This window comes from Sorex fumeus, unplaced genomic scaffold (genome assembly GCF_029834395.1).
Source record: "Sorex fumeus unplaced genomic scaffold, SorFum_2.1 ptg000021l, whole genome shotgun sequence".
Lineage (NCBI taxonomy): Eukaryota > Metazoa > Chordata > Mammalia > Eulipotyphla > Soricidae > Sorex > Sorex fumeus.
Genome location: NW_026606078.1, coordinates 17,297,083 through 17,309,994, shown reverse-complemented (window position 1 = coordinate 17,309,994; position 12,912 = coordinate 17,297,083). Strand labels below are relative to the sequence as shown.

Below are 12,912 nucleotides of genomic sequence, written 5' to 3'. Positions count from 1 at the left end.
ATGCCACGCCACTGGCCGAGCAAGTGAAAACAGAGATAGATAAATGGGACTATCTTAAACTAAGAAGCTTCTGCACCTCCAAAGAAACAGTGACCTAAATACAAAGACAGTCTACAGAATGGGAAAGGATATTCACCAAATACACATCTGACAAGGGGTTGATATCCAGGATATACAAAATACTGGTTAAACTCCACAAGAAGAAAACATCCAACCCCATCAAAAAATTGGGCAATGAAATGAACAGAAACTTTCTCAAAGAAGATATCCGAATGGCAAAAAAGCACATGAGAAAAGGCTCTACATCATTAATCATCAGGGAGATGCAGATCAAAACCACAATGAGATACCGTCTCACACCTCAGAGACTGGCTCACATTCTAAGAACAAAAGCAACCAATGCTGGCGCGGATGTGGCGAGAAAGGGACACTCCTTCACTGTTGGTGGGAATTCCACTGGTTCAGCCCTTCTGGAAAACAGTATGGACGATTCTCAAAAAATTAGAAATTGAGCTCCCATTTGACCCAGCAATACCACTCCTGGGAATATATCCCAGAGAGGCAAAAATGTATAGTCGAAGTGACATCTGCTCTTGTTTGTTCATTGCAGCACTCTTTACAATAGCCAGAAACTGAAAGAAACCTGAATGCCCAAGAACAGATGACTGGTTAAAGAAACTTTGGTACATCTACACAATGGAGTACTATGTAGTTGTTAGAAAAGATGAAGTCACGAAATTTACATACAAGTGGTACAATATGGAAAGTATCATGCTAAGCGAAATGAGTCGGAAAGAGAAGGATAGAAATAGAAAGATTGCATTATTCTGGGGGATATAAAGTAAGAAAGTATGAGATTAATACCCAAGAATAGCTGAGATCAGCACCAGGAGGATTACTCCATAACTTAGAGGCCAGCCGGGTATCCTAGAGGAAAGGGCAGTTCAGATAGAGAAGGGAGCACCAAATAAAGGATGTTTGGAGGATCCTCCCAGGAGGGGAGATGCATGTCGAAAGTAGACTATGGACTGAACATGTTTGCCACTCAATGCCTCTTTTGCAGACCACAACACCCAAAAGGAGAGAGAGAACACAGGGGATTGCCCTGCCACAGAGACAGGGGGGATGGGGGGATGGGGGTGGTAGGGATATTATCCATGGTGGTAGAAAATGGGCACTGGTGGAGGGATGGGTATCCAATCATTGTATAATTGAAACCAAAGCACAAAAAATTGTAAAACTACAACTGTAAAAAAAATAAAATAAAATAAAATAAAGGGGAAAAATTTAAATATAAAGGTAAAGGTAAAGGTAAAGTCCCTCCTGTTGATCGTCGATTTGCTCGAGCGGGCCCAGTAACGTCTCCATTGGAGACTTTGTTGTTACTGTGTTTGGCATTTCGAATACTCTCAGTAGCTTGCCAGGCTCTCCTAGAGGGGCGGAGGAATCGAACTCGGGTCGGCCATGTTGGCCGCTTTTAAGGCAAACGCCCTACCGCTTGTAAATGCACAGGTATCTTATTTGTACAAAACAAACAGTTGTTCTCAGTTTAAAACTGTAGAAGATAAAGAAAAACATATGCTCATTTGTGTCAAAATTTTAGAATTTGAAAGAAAAATTTAAAATTCAAATTACGTGATCAAAAAACAAGTAAAACCAACAAATTCTGGCAATTATTATGATAGGCAAAGTATGAAAGTTTTTAATAAATTAGTGCTGTGAAATAAATCAGTATTTAGCTAGTAAACTTGTATAGAAAAAATAAGCATAAACCATGATCATATAATCTCTATTGGAAGAAGTGTAAATGACTAGATGACTAGTAAACACAAGAGCAATTTCCTTTTTTTAATTTTTTTTTGTTTCATTAGTGAAACACCATGAGGTACAGCTGTAGACTTACAAGTTGTTGTGCTTGGGTTTCAGTAATACAATGATCGGGTACCCATCCCAGCACCAGTGCCCATCCCAGTATCCCTCCCAACCCCCATCCCCATCCCACCCTGCCTCTTTGGTAGGGCACTCCCTTTTGTTCTGTCTCTACCTTTGGGTGCTGTGGTCTGCAGAAGAGACATTGGGTAGCAATCCTGTTCGGTCCTTAGACTACTTTCAGCAGGCATCTCCCTTCCTGGGCAGATCTTCCCAGCACCCTTTATTGGGTGCTCCCTTCTCTATCTGCGCTGCATTTACCCCTAGAGAATGAAGTTGGCCTCTAAGCCATGGAGTGAACAACCTGATATTTATCACAGCAGTTCTTGGTTGTTAGTCTCTTATTTTGATACTTTATGTTACCCAGATGAATGCAACCTTTCTATGTCTGTCCCTCTCTTTCTGACTCATTTCGCTTAGCATACTATTTTCCATGTAGTACCACACAAGAGCAATTTTCAAGCTCACTAGTAGACAAAGAGCACAAATTAAAATGAGAAATTAAAATGTTCCCCCAAATTACAAATATTTAAAAATCAGGTAATATCTTTTCCTAAAGATGATCAATATATCCTAGATATATCAAAGAATCTAAGAAAAAGTATGCCATGAATGTATAAAATATATGCAGATAATTTATTTGATTGGACCCCAGACTTAGTATAGGGATTAAAGCATTTACCATGCACACAGTCAACACAAATTATTGGCTGGCTCCACCAAGAATGACCCTTGAGCACAGAGTCAGAAGTCCCAAGCACCACATACTATGGCCCAAATACCCCACAAAAACAGAAATATAATTTATCACTTATTACTATAAAATACAAATGTATTATAAAGTCCATTATAAAATGCATTATAATTTTTTAAAATGTATCACAATGTACAGATTTCTATACCACACATATCACTACTTAGACAATGTAAGTAAATACTATTAAAAAACCAACTTCTTGGTCAATAGCAAACTATCTAATAATTTTGGGGGCTTTCAAAAATTATACAGGAATTAGCACCCTTAACCTCTATGTTACTCAAGTATCAGTTAAATGTTTTTCTTTTCTTCCTTTTATGTGGCGAAGGGAGCACACCCAGATGTGCTCCGGGCTCACTTTTGACTCTGTATGCAGAGATCACTTCTGGAAGGCTCAGGATTCTGGGGATTGAACTCAGATTCGCTGCATACAAACCCTCTACAAATTGCACTAACTATGTGGCCCATATGTTTCTTTTTAAATAACATGTTAATAAAACATTTTAAATAAATTTTTTAAAAAACATTTTTAATGAAATATTTCATTAAAAAGATTAATGTAGAGAAATACTCTTTTAATGATTAAAGTAAATTTAAAAATTAGAATAATACTTGGTAAAGCATAGGAACACAGCAGAAATATATGATGAAATATATGATGGTATATATCTTATTTGTAAATTTGTAACTGTAACACATTGCCTTTTTCATTTCAAGGATGAGATGAATCCATAGAGTAGATTCGTTCACTCACAATACTATATTCTCTCCTGGATGCTTTTTAAAACTACTTGCCAATGTGCCTGTTTCTAAACTTTTTGAGTACTATCACTTCACTTAAGTGATAATCACTTAACTTCCCATTAGTCGTCGATTTGCTCGAGCGGGCGCCAGTAACGTCTCCATTTGTCCCTGTCGCGTGCTAGTGTAGCCCAATGGCATCTCTTCGCTCCGGGAACATGGAGGGCCTCAAACCGATCGTTCATGATCTTGACAAAGAAGTCTGACCATCTGGTAGGTGGGCGGCCACGCGGTCTCTTGACATCCCGTGGAATCCAATCAGTAACAGCTCTAGTCCAACGGTCGTCTTTAAATCTCATTACGTGACCAGCCCATCTGATTTTCGACACCTTGGCATATGAGACAGCATCCCTGATCCTTGATCGTCAACGGATGTCAGAACTCCGGATTCGTTCTCTCATTTGAGTGAAACGTGATATTCCAAGCATAGCTCTTTCTATTCTTCTTTGGGAGACCTGAATGGCGTTCTCATCTTGTTTGCGTAGGGCCCAGGTCTCTGAGGCATATGTTAATGCAGGAAGAACAGTGGAATCAAAGAGATGTGCCCGGAGCCGGAGGTTCTTCGTCCTCTTAGCTATTTCTTCGACGTTCTTGAAGGCATTCCAAGCCGCTCTCTTCCTCCTGCGCAGCTCGGGTGCCAGGTCAATACTCATGTTGACCTCTCGACCTAGGTACACATAGCTGTTGCATTCGGAGATGGTCGTTCCATTGAGAGCGAATGGGGCGTCAGGAACAAGGCTGTTTCTCATAAACATTGTCTTCGTAAGATTCAGCTGTAGTCCTACCTTTCCACACTCACGGTCGAAGTCGGCCAGCATTTGTGCCGCTTGGCTGATGTTTGGTGTTATTAAAACAATGTCATCCGCAAAGCGGAGGTGGTGTAGTTGCCGACTATCTATCTTCACTCCCATTCCTTCCCATTCCAGTCGTCGCATGATGTTCTCGAGGGTGGCACTGAAGAGTTTCGGTGAAATGGTATCACCCTGCCGCACCCGTCTCTTGACATCAACGATCACTTCTTTGTAGAATGGTGAGATCCTGGTAGTGAATCCGCAATACAGCTCACGGAGGATCCTGATGTATTGGGCTTGAATGCCCTGATTGGCTAGGGCTTCAATGACCGCTTCCGTCTCAACAGAATCAAAGACCTTCTTTAAATCAATGAACGTTAAGCAGAGCGGCATCTTGAACTCCCGAGAAACCTCAATGAGCTTGGTTACCGTGTGGATATGGTCGATGGTGCTGAATCCTTTGCGGAACCCTGCTTGCTCGCATGGTTGTCCTTCATCTAGTGTTATGCCAATCCTATTCAGGATGACTCGAGTGAACAGCTTGTAGATGACAGACAATAGGCAGATCGGGCAATAGTTGCCAATGTCATGGATGTCTCCCTTCTTGAACAGTAGTACGGTCCTGCTGGTTTTCCATTGGGACGGAACCTTGCATTCAGACAGGTAGCGAGTGAAGAGTCGAGCCAGTGTATTGATGAGTACTGACGGCAGGTTCTTCAGGTGTTCAGGTCTGACCTTGTCTGGGCCGGGTGCTGTTTGCTTCTTTACCAACGAAATGGCGTGTCGGATTTCGGAAGGGAGAACGTTAGGAACGACATACCCATCCTGTGGAATTTGGTATGTCGGCAAGTGGACATGGCTATCGAAGAGATTTGAGTAGAAGTCATGGATAATCTTCTCCATTGCCATTCTGGAGGATGTGATGGATCCATCAGGACGTCGGAGGGCAGTCATCTTGGTCTTATAGTTGGCAAAGGAGAGGCGGGCGTTACGAATACTTTTCCCGGCTTCTGCCGCATCTACCAGTACTTCTGCTGAGTACTATAGCCCTGTTTATAATTGTTAGATCTTTCTCTTGTTTTATTTTTACTTTATGTTCCAATCTTAATGGTATCACCGTCTACTCAGTCAACCTAGCTAAACCATAAGGTCTCTTCCAATTTCTCCTGCACAAGTCTCTGCTTTCTGACAAAAGGGAGGACCTCAGAATGCTGACATCAATTTAATACCCAGGGCCTCAGGAAATAATGTAGTGCTTATGGAAATTGTCTCACATGCTCTCAATTTGACTCCCAGCACCACCTGATTGCCAGAGTATCAAAGACTGTATAGCCTCAGAGGACCCCTAGCACCATGGACACGTTTTCTGAGAATTGCCGGTGGGGCCCCCACACCTCCTGAGCATTGCTTTAGAGACTCTCTCAGCAACCAAAAAATATATAATGTCAGAGAAACATGTACTTGTCTTAAATAGGTACCCTCGCTTTTGTTGAGTTTCACAAGGAAATATTGCGTGAAAACGTAAATCAAAGATCACTGGAGACAGTGTAAATCATGTGAGTACAGATCATATATTTGGTGAAATGTGTTAAGATTCAGATGCCCTAGTCTTCGCACCAGGGATATTCCTTCAAAAACACCCCCATTTTACTGGAAGGGTGCTAGAACATTATATGACTGAAACTCAATTATGAGCAACCTTGTAACTGTGTATCTCTCGGTGATTCTAATTATTAAAGTAATTTTTTTAAATGCACCCATCCAAGTTACCTTTTTACCACTAAATGGGAAAGATACTTTCTAATACTTATCCTCACCAAAAGCTCAACAGAGTGTGACGATTGCCAAAAAATGTCCTCCCTTGCATTTTTGTCATGATACTTATTAATACTTAACTCTTCGGTTTTTTCCCTCTTCTCATGCCAAATCTTTACTCTCCCTTGCAAGCTCCTCAAACATTATCCATTCAATATTGTTGCTCTTTGCCACTGCTTCTCTTGCCTTCTTGTCCATGAACTGATTCTAAAACATAACATACCTGCAATTACAGTATTCATGCCAGAGACAAGCATTGATGTATCTTTCGGTTTAGCATTCTTCAAGCTATTGGCACACAGGTGAGTAATATTTTTTTTTCCTACTGAGAACACAAAAATAGATATGCTGATTTTGAAAGTTCTATCAGTAGTCTGAGCTACCAATTAAGGATATATATTTTAAATTTTTATTGAATATCTGTGAGATAGACCATTACAAACTATTCATAATTTGCTTCCAGTCATACAACGATCCAACATGCTTCTCTCCACTAGTGTAAATTTCCCACCACCAATGTCCCTGGTTCCCTACAACATCCCCCAACACCCTACCCCCCCCCCAGCCTGTCTCTATGGCAGGCTCTTTAAATTCTTTCTCTCTCCTTTTAATTTTGTGCATTATTGTTCTCATACAGGTACTAAGAGGTCATCATGTTTGTTCAAGGAACTTAGTATTTTTATTGGGGGAGTCACATCCGGCGATGCTCAGGAGTTATTCCTGGCTCTGCTCTCAGGAATTACTCCTGGCGGAGCTCAGGGAACCATATGGGATGCTGATATTCGAACCCGGGTCGGCCGCATGTAAGGCAAACATCCTACCCACTGTGCTATCGCTTCAGCCCCGGAATTTAGTATTTTTATCAGGAAGGTAAGGCTGGAGTTGCTTTGAGGTATGGACATGACTGCTGCGGCTTCCATAAGTACAGGGCAGTGAGGGTGGGCTGCCCATCCTGACTCAGAGAAAGCCTAGAGAATTCAGTCACAAAACCCGCATATCCGAAATTTCAGCTGTTGTATTTCAGTGAAATCCATCCTGAGACGATGTAATGAGACTAGGGCATGGTGGAGATTTTGGTTTGTGGGAGCAAGTGACTGCCCTGAGTTCTGGTTGCGTGGGCAACAAACTAACCTGCCTCCCTCCGATTTACCCTAGTATGTTCTGCCGTGTGAAGGTCCAAGGTTAACTGTGACTTTTGATCTCTTTCAAGATTTATTTATGGGTCACTTAAGCAAGACCAATACATTAGCTTGTATAGCTGAGCCAGGGGTGGTTTGTGAACATGACTCCCACATACCTTTTTGGGAGTTTAATTTCTTGGGAAACTTAGTCCTGAGGTGTTGGGATCCAGCCAGAGGCACAGTGGAAATCTGGGGTTATCAGGCAGCATGATGGCACCATTAGACTGTAGATGCACTCACCTCGAGGGTGCAGGTTGACTTCCTGGAGGCACTGCACCCCCAGACTAACAAATATTCATTGAATTAATGAACGAATAATCAACATTTTCAAAATGTGTCACTTTATTGCATTTTAGAAGGGTAACTTCTAACAGGGAAATCATTTTCATGGTATAATCAAGACCTCCGGTTCATTCTTAACATATTTAATAAAAGCTACACATTTTGGAAATTCATACAAAGAAATACTTTATATTATCTGTCTTCATAATCTACTTGTAAATTACTCAGATATCACCGTTTATACCACTGTTCTTAGCATAGAAATTTACAGATAGAAAGTGTTTAGTAAAATTTCATTTTGGGGGCTGGAGCAATAGCACAGGGGTAGGACGTTTGCCTTGCATGCAACCAAACTAAGTTCGATTCCCAGCATCCCATACGGTACCTCGAGTACTGCCAGGAATAATTTCTGAGTGCATGAACCAGGAATAACTCCTGAGCATCACAGGGTGTGACCCAAAAAGAAAAAAATTCATTTTGGCACTTCTGTTGAATATAGTACTGGAAGTACTTGCAATAGGAGTTATATAAAAAAAGATATTAAGGGCAGTCATGTAGGAAAAGTAGAAATCAGGCTCTCACTATTCACAGAATATGTGATACTATATTTAGAGAATTCTACAACCTCTACCAAAAAACTCCTAGAAACAATAGATTTATATGGTAAAGTTGCAGGCTATAAAATGAATACCCAAAAGTCTATGGTTTTCTGTATGCAAATAATGAGAGAGAAGAAAGTGACATGAAGAAAGCAACCCATTCACAATCATGCCTCAGAAAATCAAGTATCTCAGAATCACCTTAACTAAGGAAGTGAAGGACCTATACAACAGAAAATAAGAGGACACGAAGAAATGGAAACATATCTCCTGCTTATGTATTGAGAGAATTAACATTGTCAAAATGACAATACTCCCCAAAGCATTGTACAAATTCAATGTGATCCCTATAAAGATACCCATAATATTCTTCAAAGAAGTTCATCAATCACTCCTGAAATTTATATGGAACAACAAACGCCCACGAATAGCTAAAGCAATTCTTGGGACAAAGACGATGGGAGGCCTCACCTTCCCCAACCTCAAACTCTACTACAAAGCAATAATAATTAAAACAGCATGGTACTGGAACAAAGGCAGAGCCACCGACCAATGGAACATCATTGAATATACTGACACACACCTTCAAATATATGTTCATCTAATCTTTGATAAGGGAGCAAGAAATGTGAAGTGGAGCAAGAAAGACTTCTTTAACAAACGGTGCTGGAAAAACTGGACAGCGACATGCAATAAAATGGGCTCAAACCTCTACCTAACAGCAAGCACAAAAGTCAGATGAAAATGGGTCAAAGACCTCAACAGCAGAACAGAATTCATCAGGTACATTGAAGACAAGGTGGGCAAAACCCTCCACGACATTGAAGCTAAAGGTATCTTCAAAGATAACATGCCACTGGCCAAAAAAGTGAAAACAGAGATGAACAAAGGGGACTATCTTAAATTAAGTAGCTTCTGCACCTCAAAGGAAACAGTGACCAGAATACAAAGACAGTCTACAGAATGGGAAAGGATATTCACCCAATGCCTATGTAATAAGGGGTTGATATCAACAATATACAAGGCTCTGGTTGAACTCTACAAGAAGAAATCATGCAACCCCATCAGAAAATGGGATGATGAAATGAACAGTAACTTTCTCAAAGAAGATACCAAATGGCCAAAAGGCACATGAAAAATGCTCTTCATCACTAATCATCAGGGAAATGCAGGTACAACCAACAAAGAGATATCACGTCACATCACTGAAACTGACCCACATCCAAAAGAACAAAAGTGTTGCCGTGGATGTGGGGAAAAAGGGACTCTCCTTCACTGCTGGTGGAAATGCGGACAGGTTCAGCCGTTTTGGAAAACAGTATGAACGGTTCTCCGAATACTAGAAATTGAGCTCCCATTTGACCCAGCAATATCACTCCTGGGAATATAGCCTGGAGAGGCAAAAAAGTACAGCCGAAATGACATATGCACTTGTATGTTCATTGCTGCACTGTACACAATAGCCAAAATCTGGGGGAAAAAAAATCCTAGTGCCCAAGAACAGATGATTTGTTAATGACACTTTGTTTCATCTACACAGTGGAATTCTATGCAGCTGTTAGAAAATAAGAAGTCATGAAATTTGCATAAAGTGGATCAACATAGAAAGTGAAATGAGTCAGAAAGATATGGACAGACATCGAAAGATTGTACTCATCTGTGGAATATAAAGTAACAGAATAAGAGACTAATACCCAAGAATAGAGTGATAAGGACTAGGAGGTTTGCTCCAGGCCTTGGAAGCAGACATCACATGCTGGGGGGAAAGGCAGCTCAGATAGAGGCCAGAACACCAACTAAAGGGTATTTGGAGGACCCGCTCTGGGTGGGAGATGCATGCCAAAAGTAGGCCATAAAGCCATTCTTTCTGCCCCACCAAATTCACGATTTGACCCCCACAAGAGGCTATCCAGCACGACCACAACCCCAGAGGCACATGGATCCAATTCGGAACCCAGAGGCTTTTGGCAGAAAAGTGACTAAACTATGCATTAAGCTACGGCACCATTCTCCCTCAGGTGGGAAAGGGTATTTGTCGCTTCTGCCTTTCTCCCCACTGGCGGCACGATGCCCACCACCTCAGAGATTATTGGACAGCCAGGTATGAGCTAGGGTGACAGGGCAACTAAAGCCTCGTGGGATTGGGGGTGAGGGGTAAAACCAGCCCATTCGTCCTGCCAGCCAAGACCATGAGTTGCCCACCACGAGTGGCTCTCTGGCATGCCATGGCCCCAGAGAACAAAAGAGAATGCCCTGCCACAAAGGCATGTTTGGGGGCATGGTGGGAGGAATACTGGTATCATGCACCAGTTACATCTCCATTCGTCCTAGCCCTGAGATTTTAGCAAGTGCCACATTGGAGGTTTTTTCACGGTCAGGGAAATGAGATACTTCATTGTTACTGGGTTTTGGCATATAGAACACACCACAGGTAACTTGCCAGTCTCTGCCATGTAGGCAAGATACGCTTGGTAACCTGCCATGTTCTCCGAGAAAGAGAACTGGACAATATGAGTTGTTATCTTATCAACAAGATCCAGTATCTGGATCTTGGCCATTGATGGGATTACATGGCTCCAGAGGCAGTCCGTGGGTGTACCACTTAGCTACTGGAAGATGGGGGATCTGGATGGAGGAGGCCCATTTATGGTCTGAGCAGTCTTGAATATCTCAGCCCCGGGTCCCGCACACCTGGGTTCCTCTGCCAGTTCCTTCATGCATGAGGCTCCTTCAAGTGTGTTGAGAGTGGTCTTAAGCATAACTATGGCTGGTTGCAGAGGTCTTCAGCTGCCAGGTCTCTGCTCGGGGTGGTGAGGGAAACTCAACCCACCCCCTCCAAGGGGCCCCAGTGAGGAAAGCCAGGTGCGGCATCAGGAGACTGCCATTTCAGAGATATTTGGACTTAAATTTTGATCGAAAAGTACACATCATTCAAACAGTTGTATGTGCTTAGTAATAAAATATTACACACATGTTCAATCACCTAAGAAAGCCCATTCTGCTCAGAGAACTAGATTTTTAATTACAGGTCTGTTTTGCCCATGTGGAATGACTGAGAATCACTATGAGTAGATATAAAACTCACTATACACCCAAAGATGCACACAGGTTACTTTGAGTCATCTGTGTTGTTAATGTGTCTGGGCCATTAAATTACATTGAGACCCTTTTTCTGTCCTTTACAGGAGCCTCATGACTCTCACATTCCCTTCAAGTTGAACTTGTAATAAAGTGGAATGAAATCATCAATATGCTTCTCACCTCTTCCTTCAGGAGAAAAATCCTACTTACTTTCAAGGTGGTCAAAGTGCGGACAACGCCATCCACCGTTTTCTGGAGATGTACACGGGACCGAGGTGAGAATAGCAAAAGGCTCCAGTTTAATTTTCTTAATGAAGATTTCAGGGAAGAGCATTAAACAACACTGATTCTCCATCTTCCAAAAGAATTATTTTGCAAAACTGATGCCCTGGGTATGGTAAAAGATAATATTGTAAAAACCATACTTTTCCTTCTGGGACATTAATGTTCTAAATTTATCACTTCAAGCTGCTTTGAAATACCTTCCTAGATTGGGAATCACTGTCTGCCATAGGAGTGAGTAAGGACAACACTCAAAGAAATCAGAAGAGAAAAATAGGGAAAAAAATCAACTCTTATACTCAGTTTGGTAACACATATACTAAAATTGAAATGATACAGAGATTAGCATGATCCTTACACAGAGATGACAGGCCAACTTGTAAAGTGTTCCATATTTTTGTTGCATTAAGAATTAACAGGGCTACTTTAAGCTAAGACAAGCCCCAAAAGTACTCCAAATTTCGACATAAAGATAGCAAAAATCCCTATCACAATGATCTCTCTCAATGTCAGTGGACTAAATACACCAATTCAGAGGCACAGGACGGCAGGATGAAATAGAAAACTGAACCCAACATTCTGCTGCCTGCAAGAAATACATCTGAGCAATCAAAGCATCCATGGGCTAAAAGTAATAGGCTGGAAAATAATTCTTCAAGAAAAGAACACCTCCAAAAAGCTGCAGTGGCAATACTAGTATCGGACCACATAAACTTCAGGCTAAAGGTTATAAGAGACAGTGAAGGTCATTTCTTAATGATCATGGGATATGTACATCAGAAAGAAATCACCCTCCTCAATGTAGATGCTCCTAATGACAGACCAGCAAAATACGTAAAAACAACTTCTAATAGACTTAAAGAAAAACATTGATAGCAACACAATACTAGATGGAGATTTCAACAGTACTTTCTCACTTCTCAATAGATCAAACAGACAAAAACTCGGCAAGAAAATATTTTATTTGAGGGAAGTAATGAACAACCATTGGCTTAGAGAAGAAATCAAAGAGGAAATAAAAAGATTCCAGAAAAAATGACAACGAGGAACTACCAGAACTTGTGGGACAGAGCAAAAGCAGTTCTAAGAGGAAAGTTTATAGCTCCGCCAGAATTCAACTGGAAGAAAGAAAGGGCCTACAAAAATAACTTACAGCTCAAGATTTTGGAAAATGACCAAGAAAATGAGTCCAAACTAGCCAGGAGGAAAGAAATAATAAAACCTGGAGAAGAAATCAATGAGATATAATCCCAAAATACAATTCAGAAGACCAACAAAAGCAAGACATGGTTCTTTGAGAAAATAAATAAGATCAATAAACTACTAGCAAGACTCACAAAGAAGAAAAGAGAAAGAATCCTAATAAACCGAATCAGAAATGCAAAGGGGGACAT

The 12,912-nt window shown here is 41.2% G+C and overlaps 1 pseudogene; it reads left to right on the top strand.

Annotated features, from left to right (window-relative positions):
• The first annotated feature begins 11,820 nt into the window (after positions 1–11,820).
• LOC130023003 (uncharacterized) lies at positions 11,821–11,917 on the top strand (annotated as a pseudogene).
• The last annotated feature ends 995 nt before the right edge of the window (positions 11,918–12,912 follow it).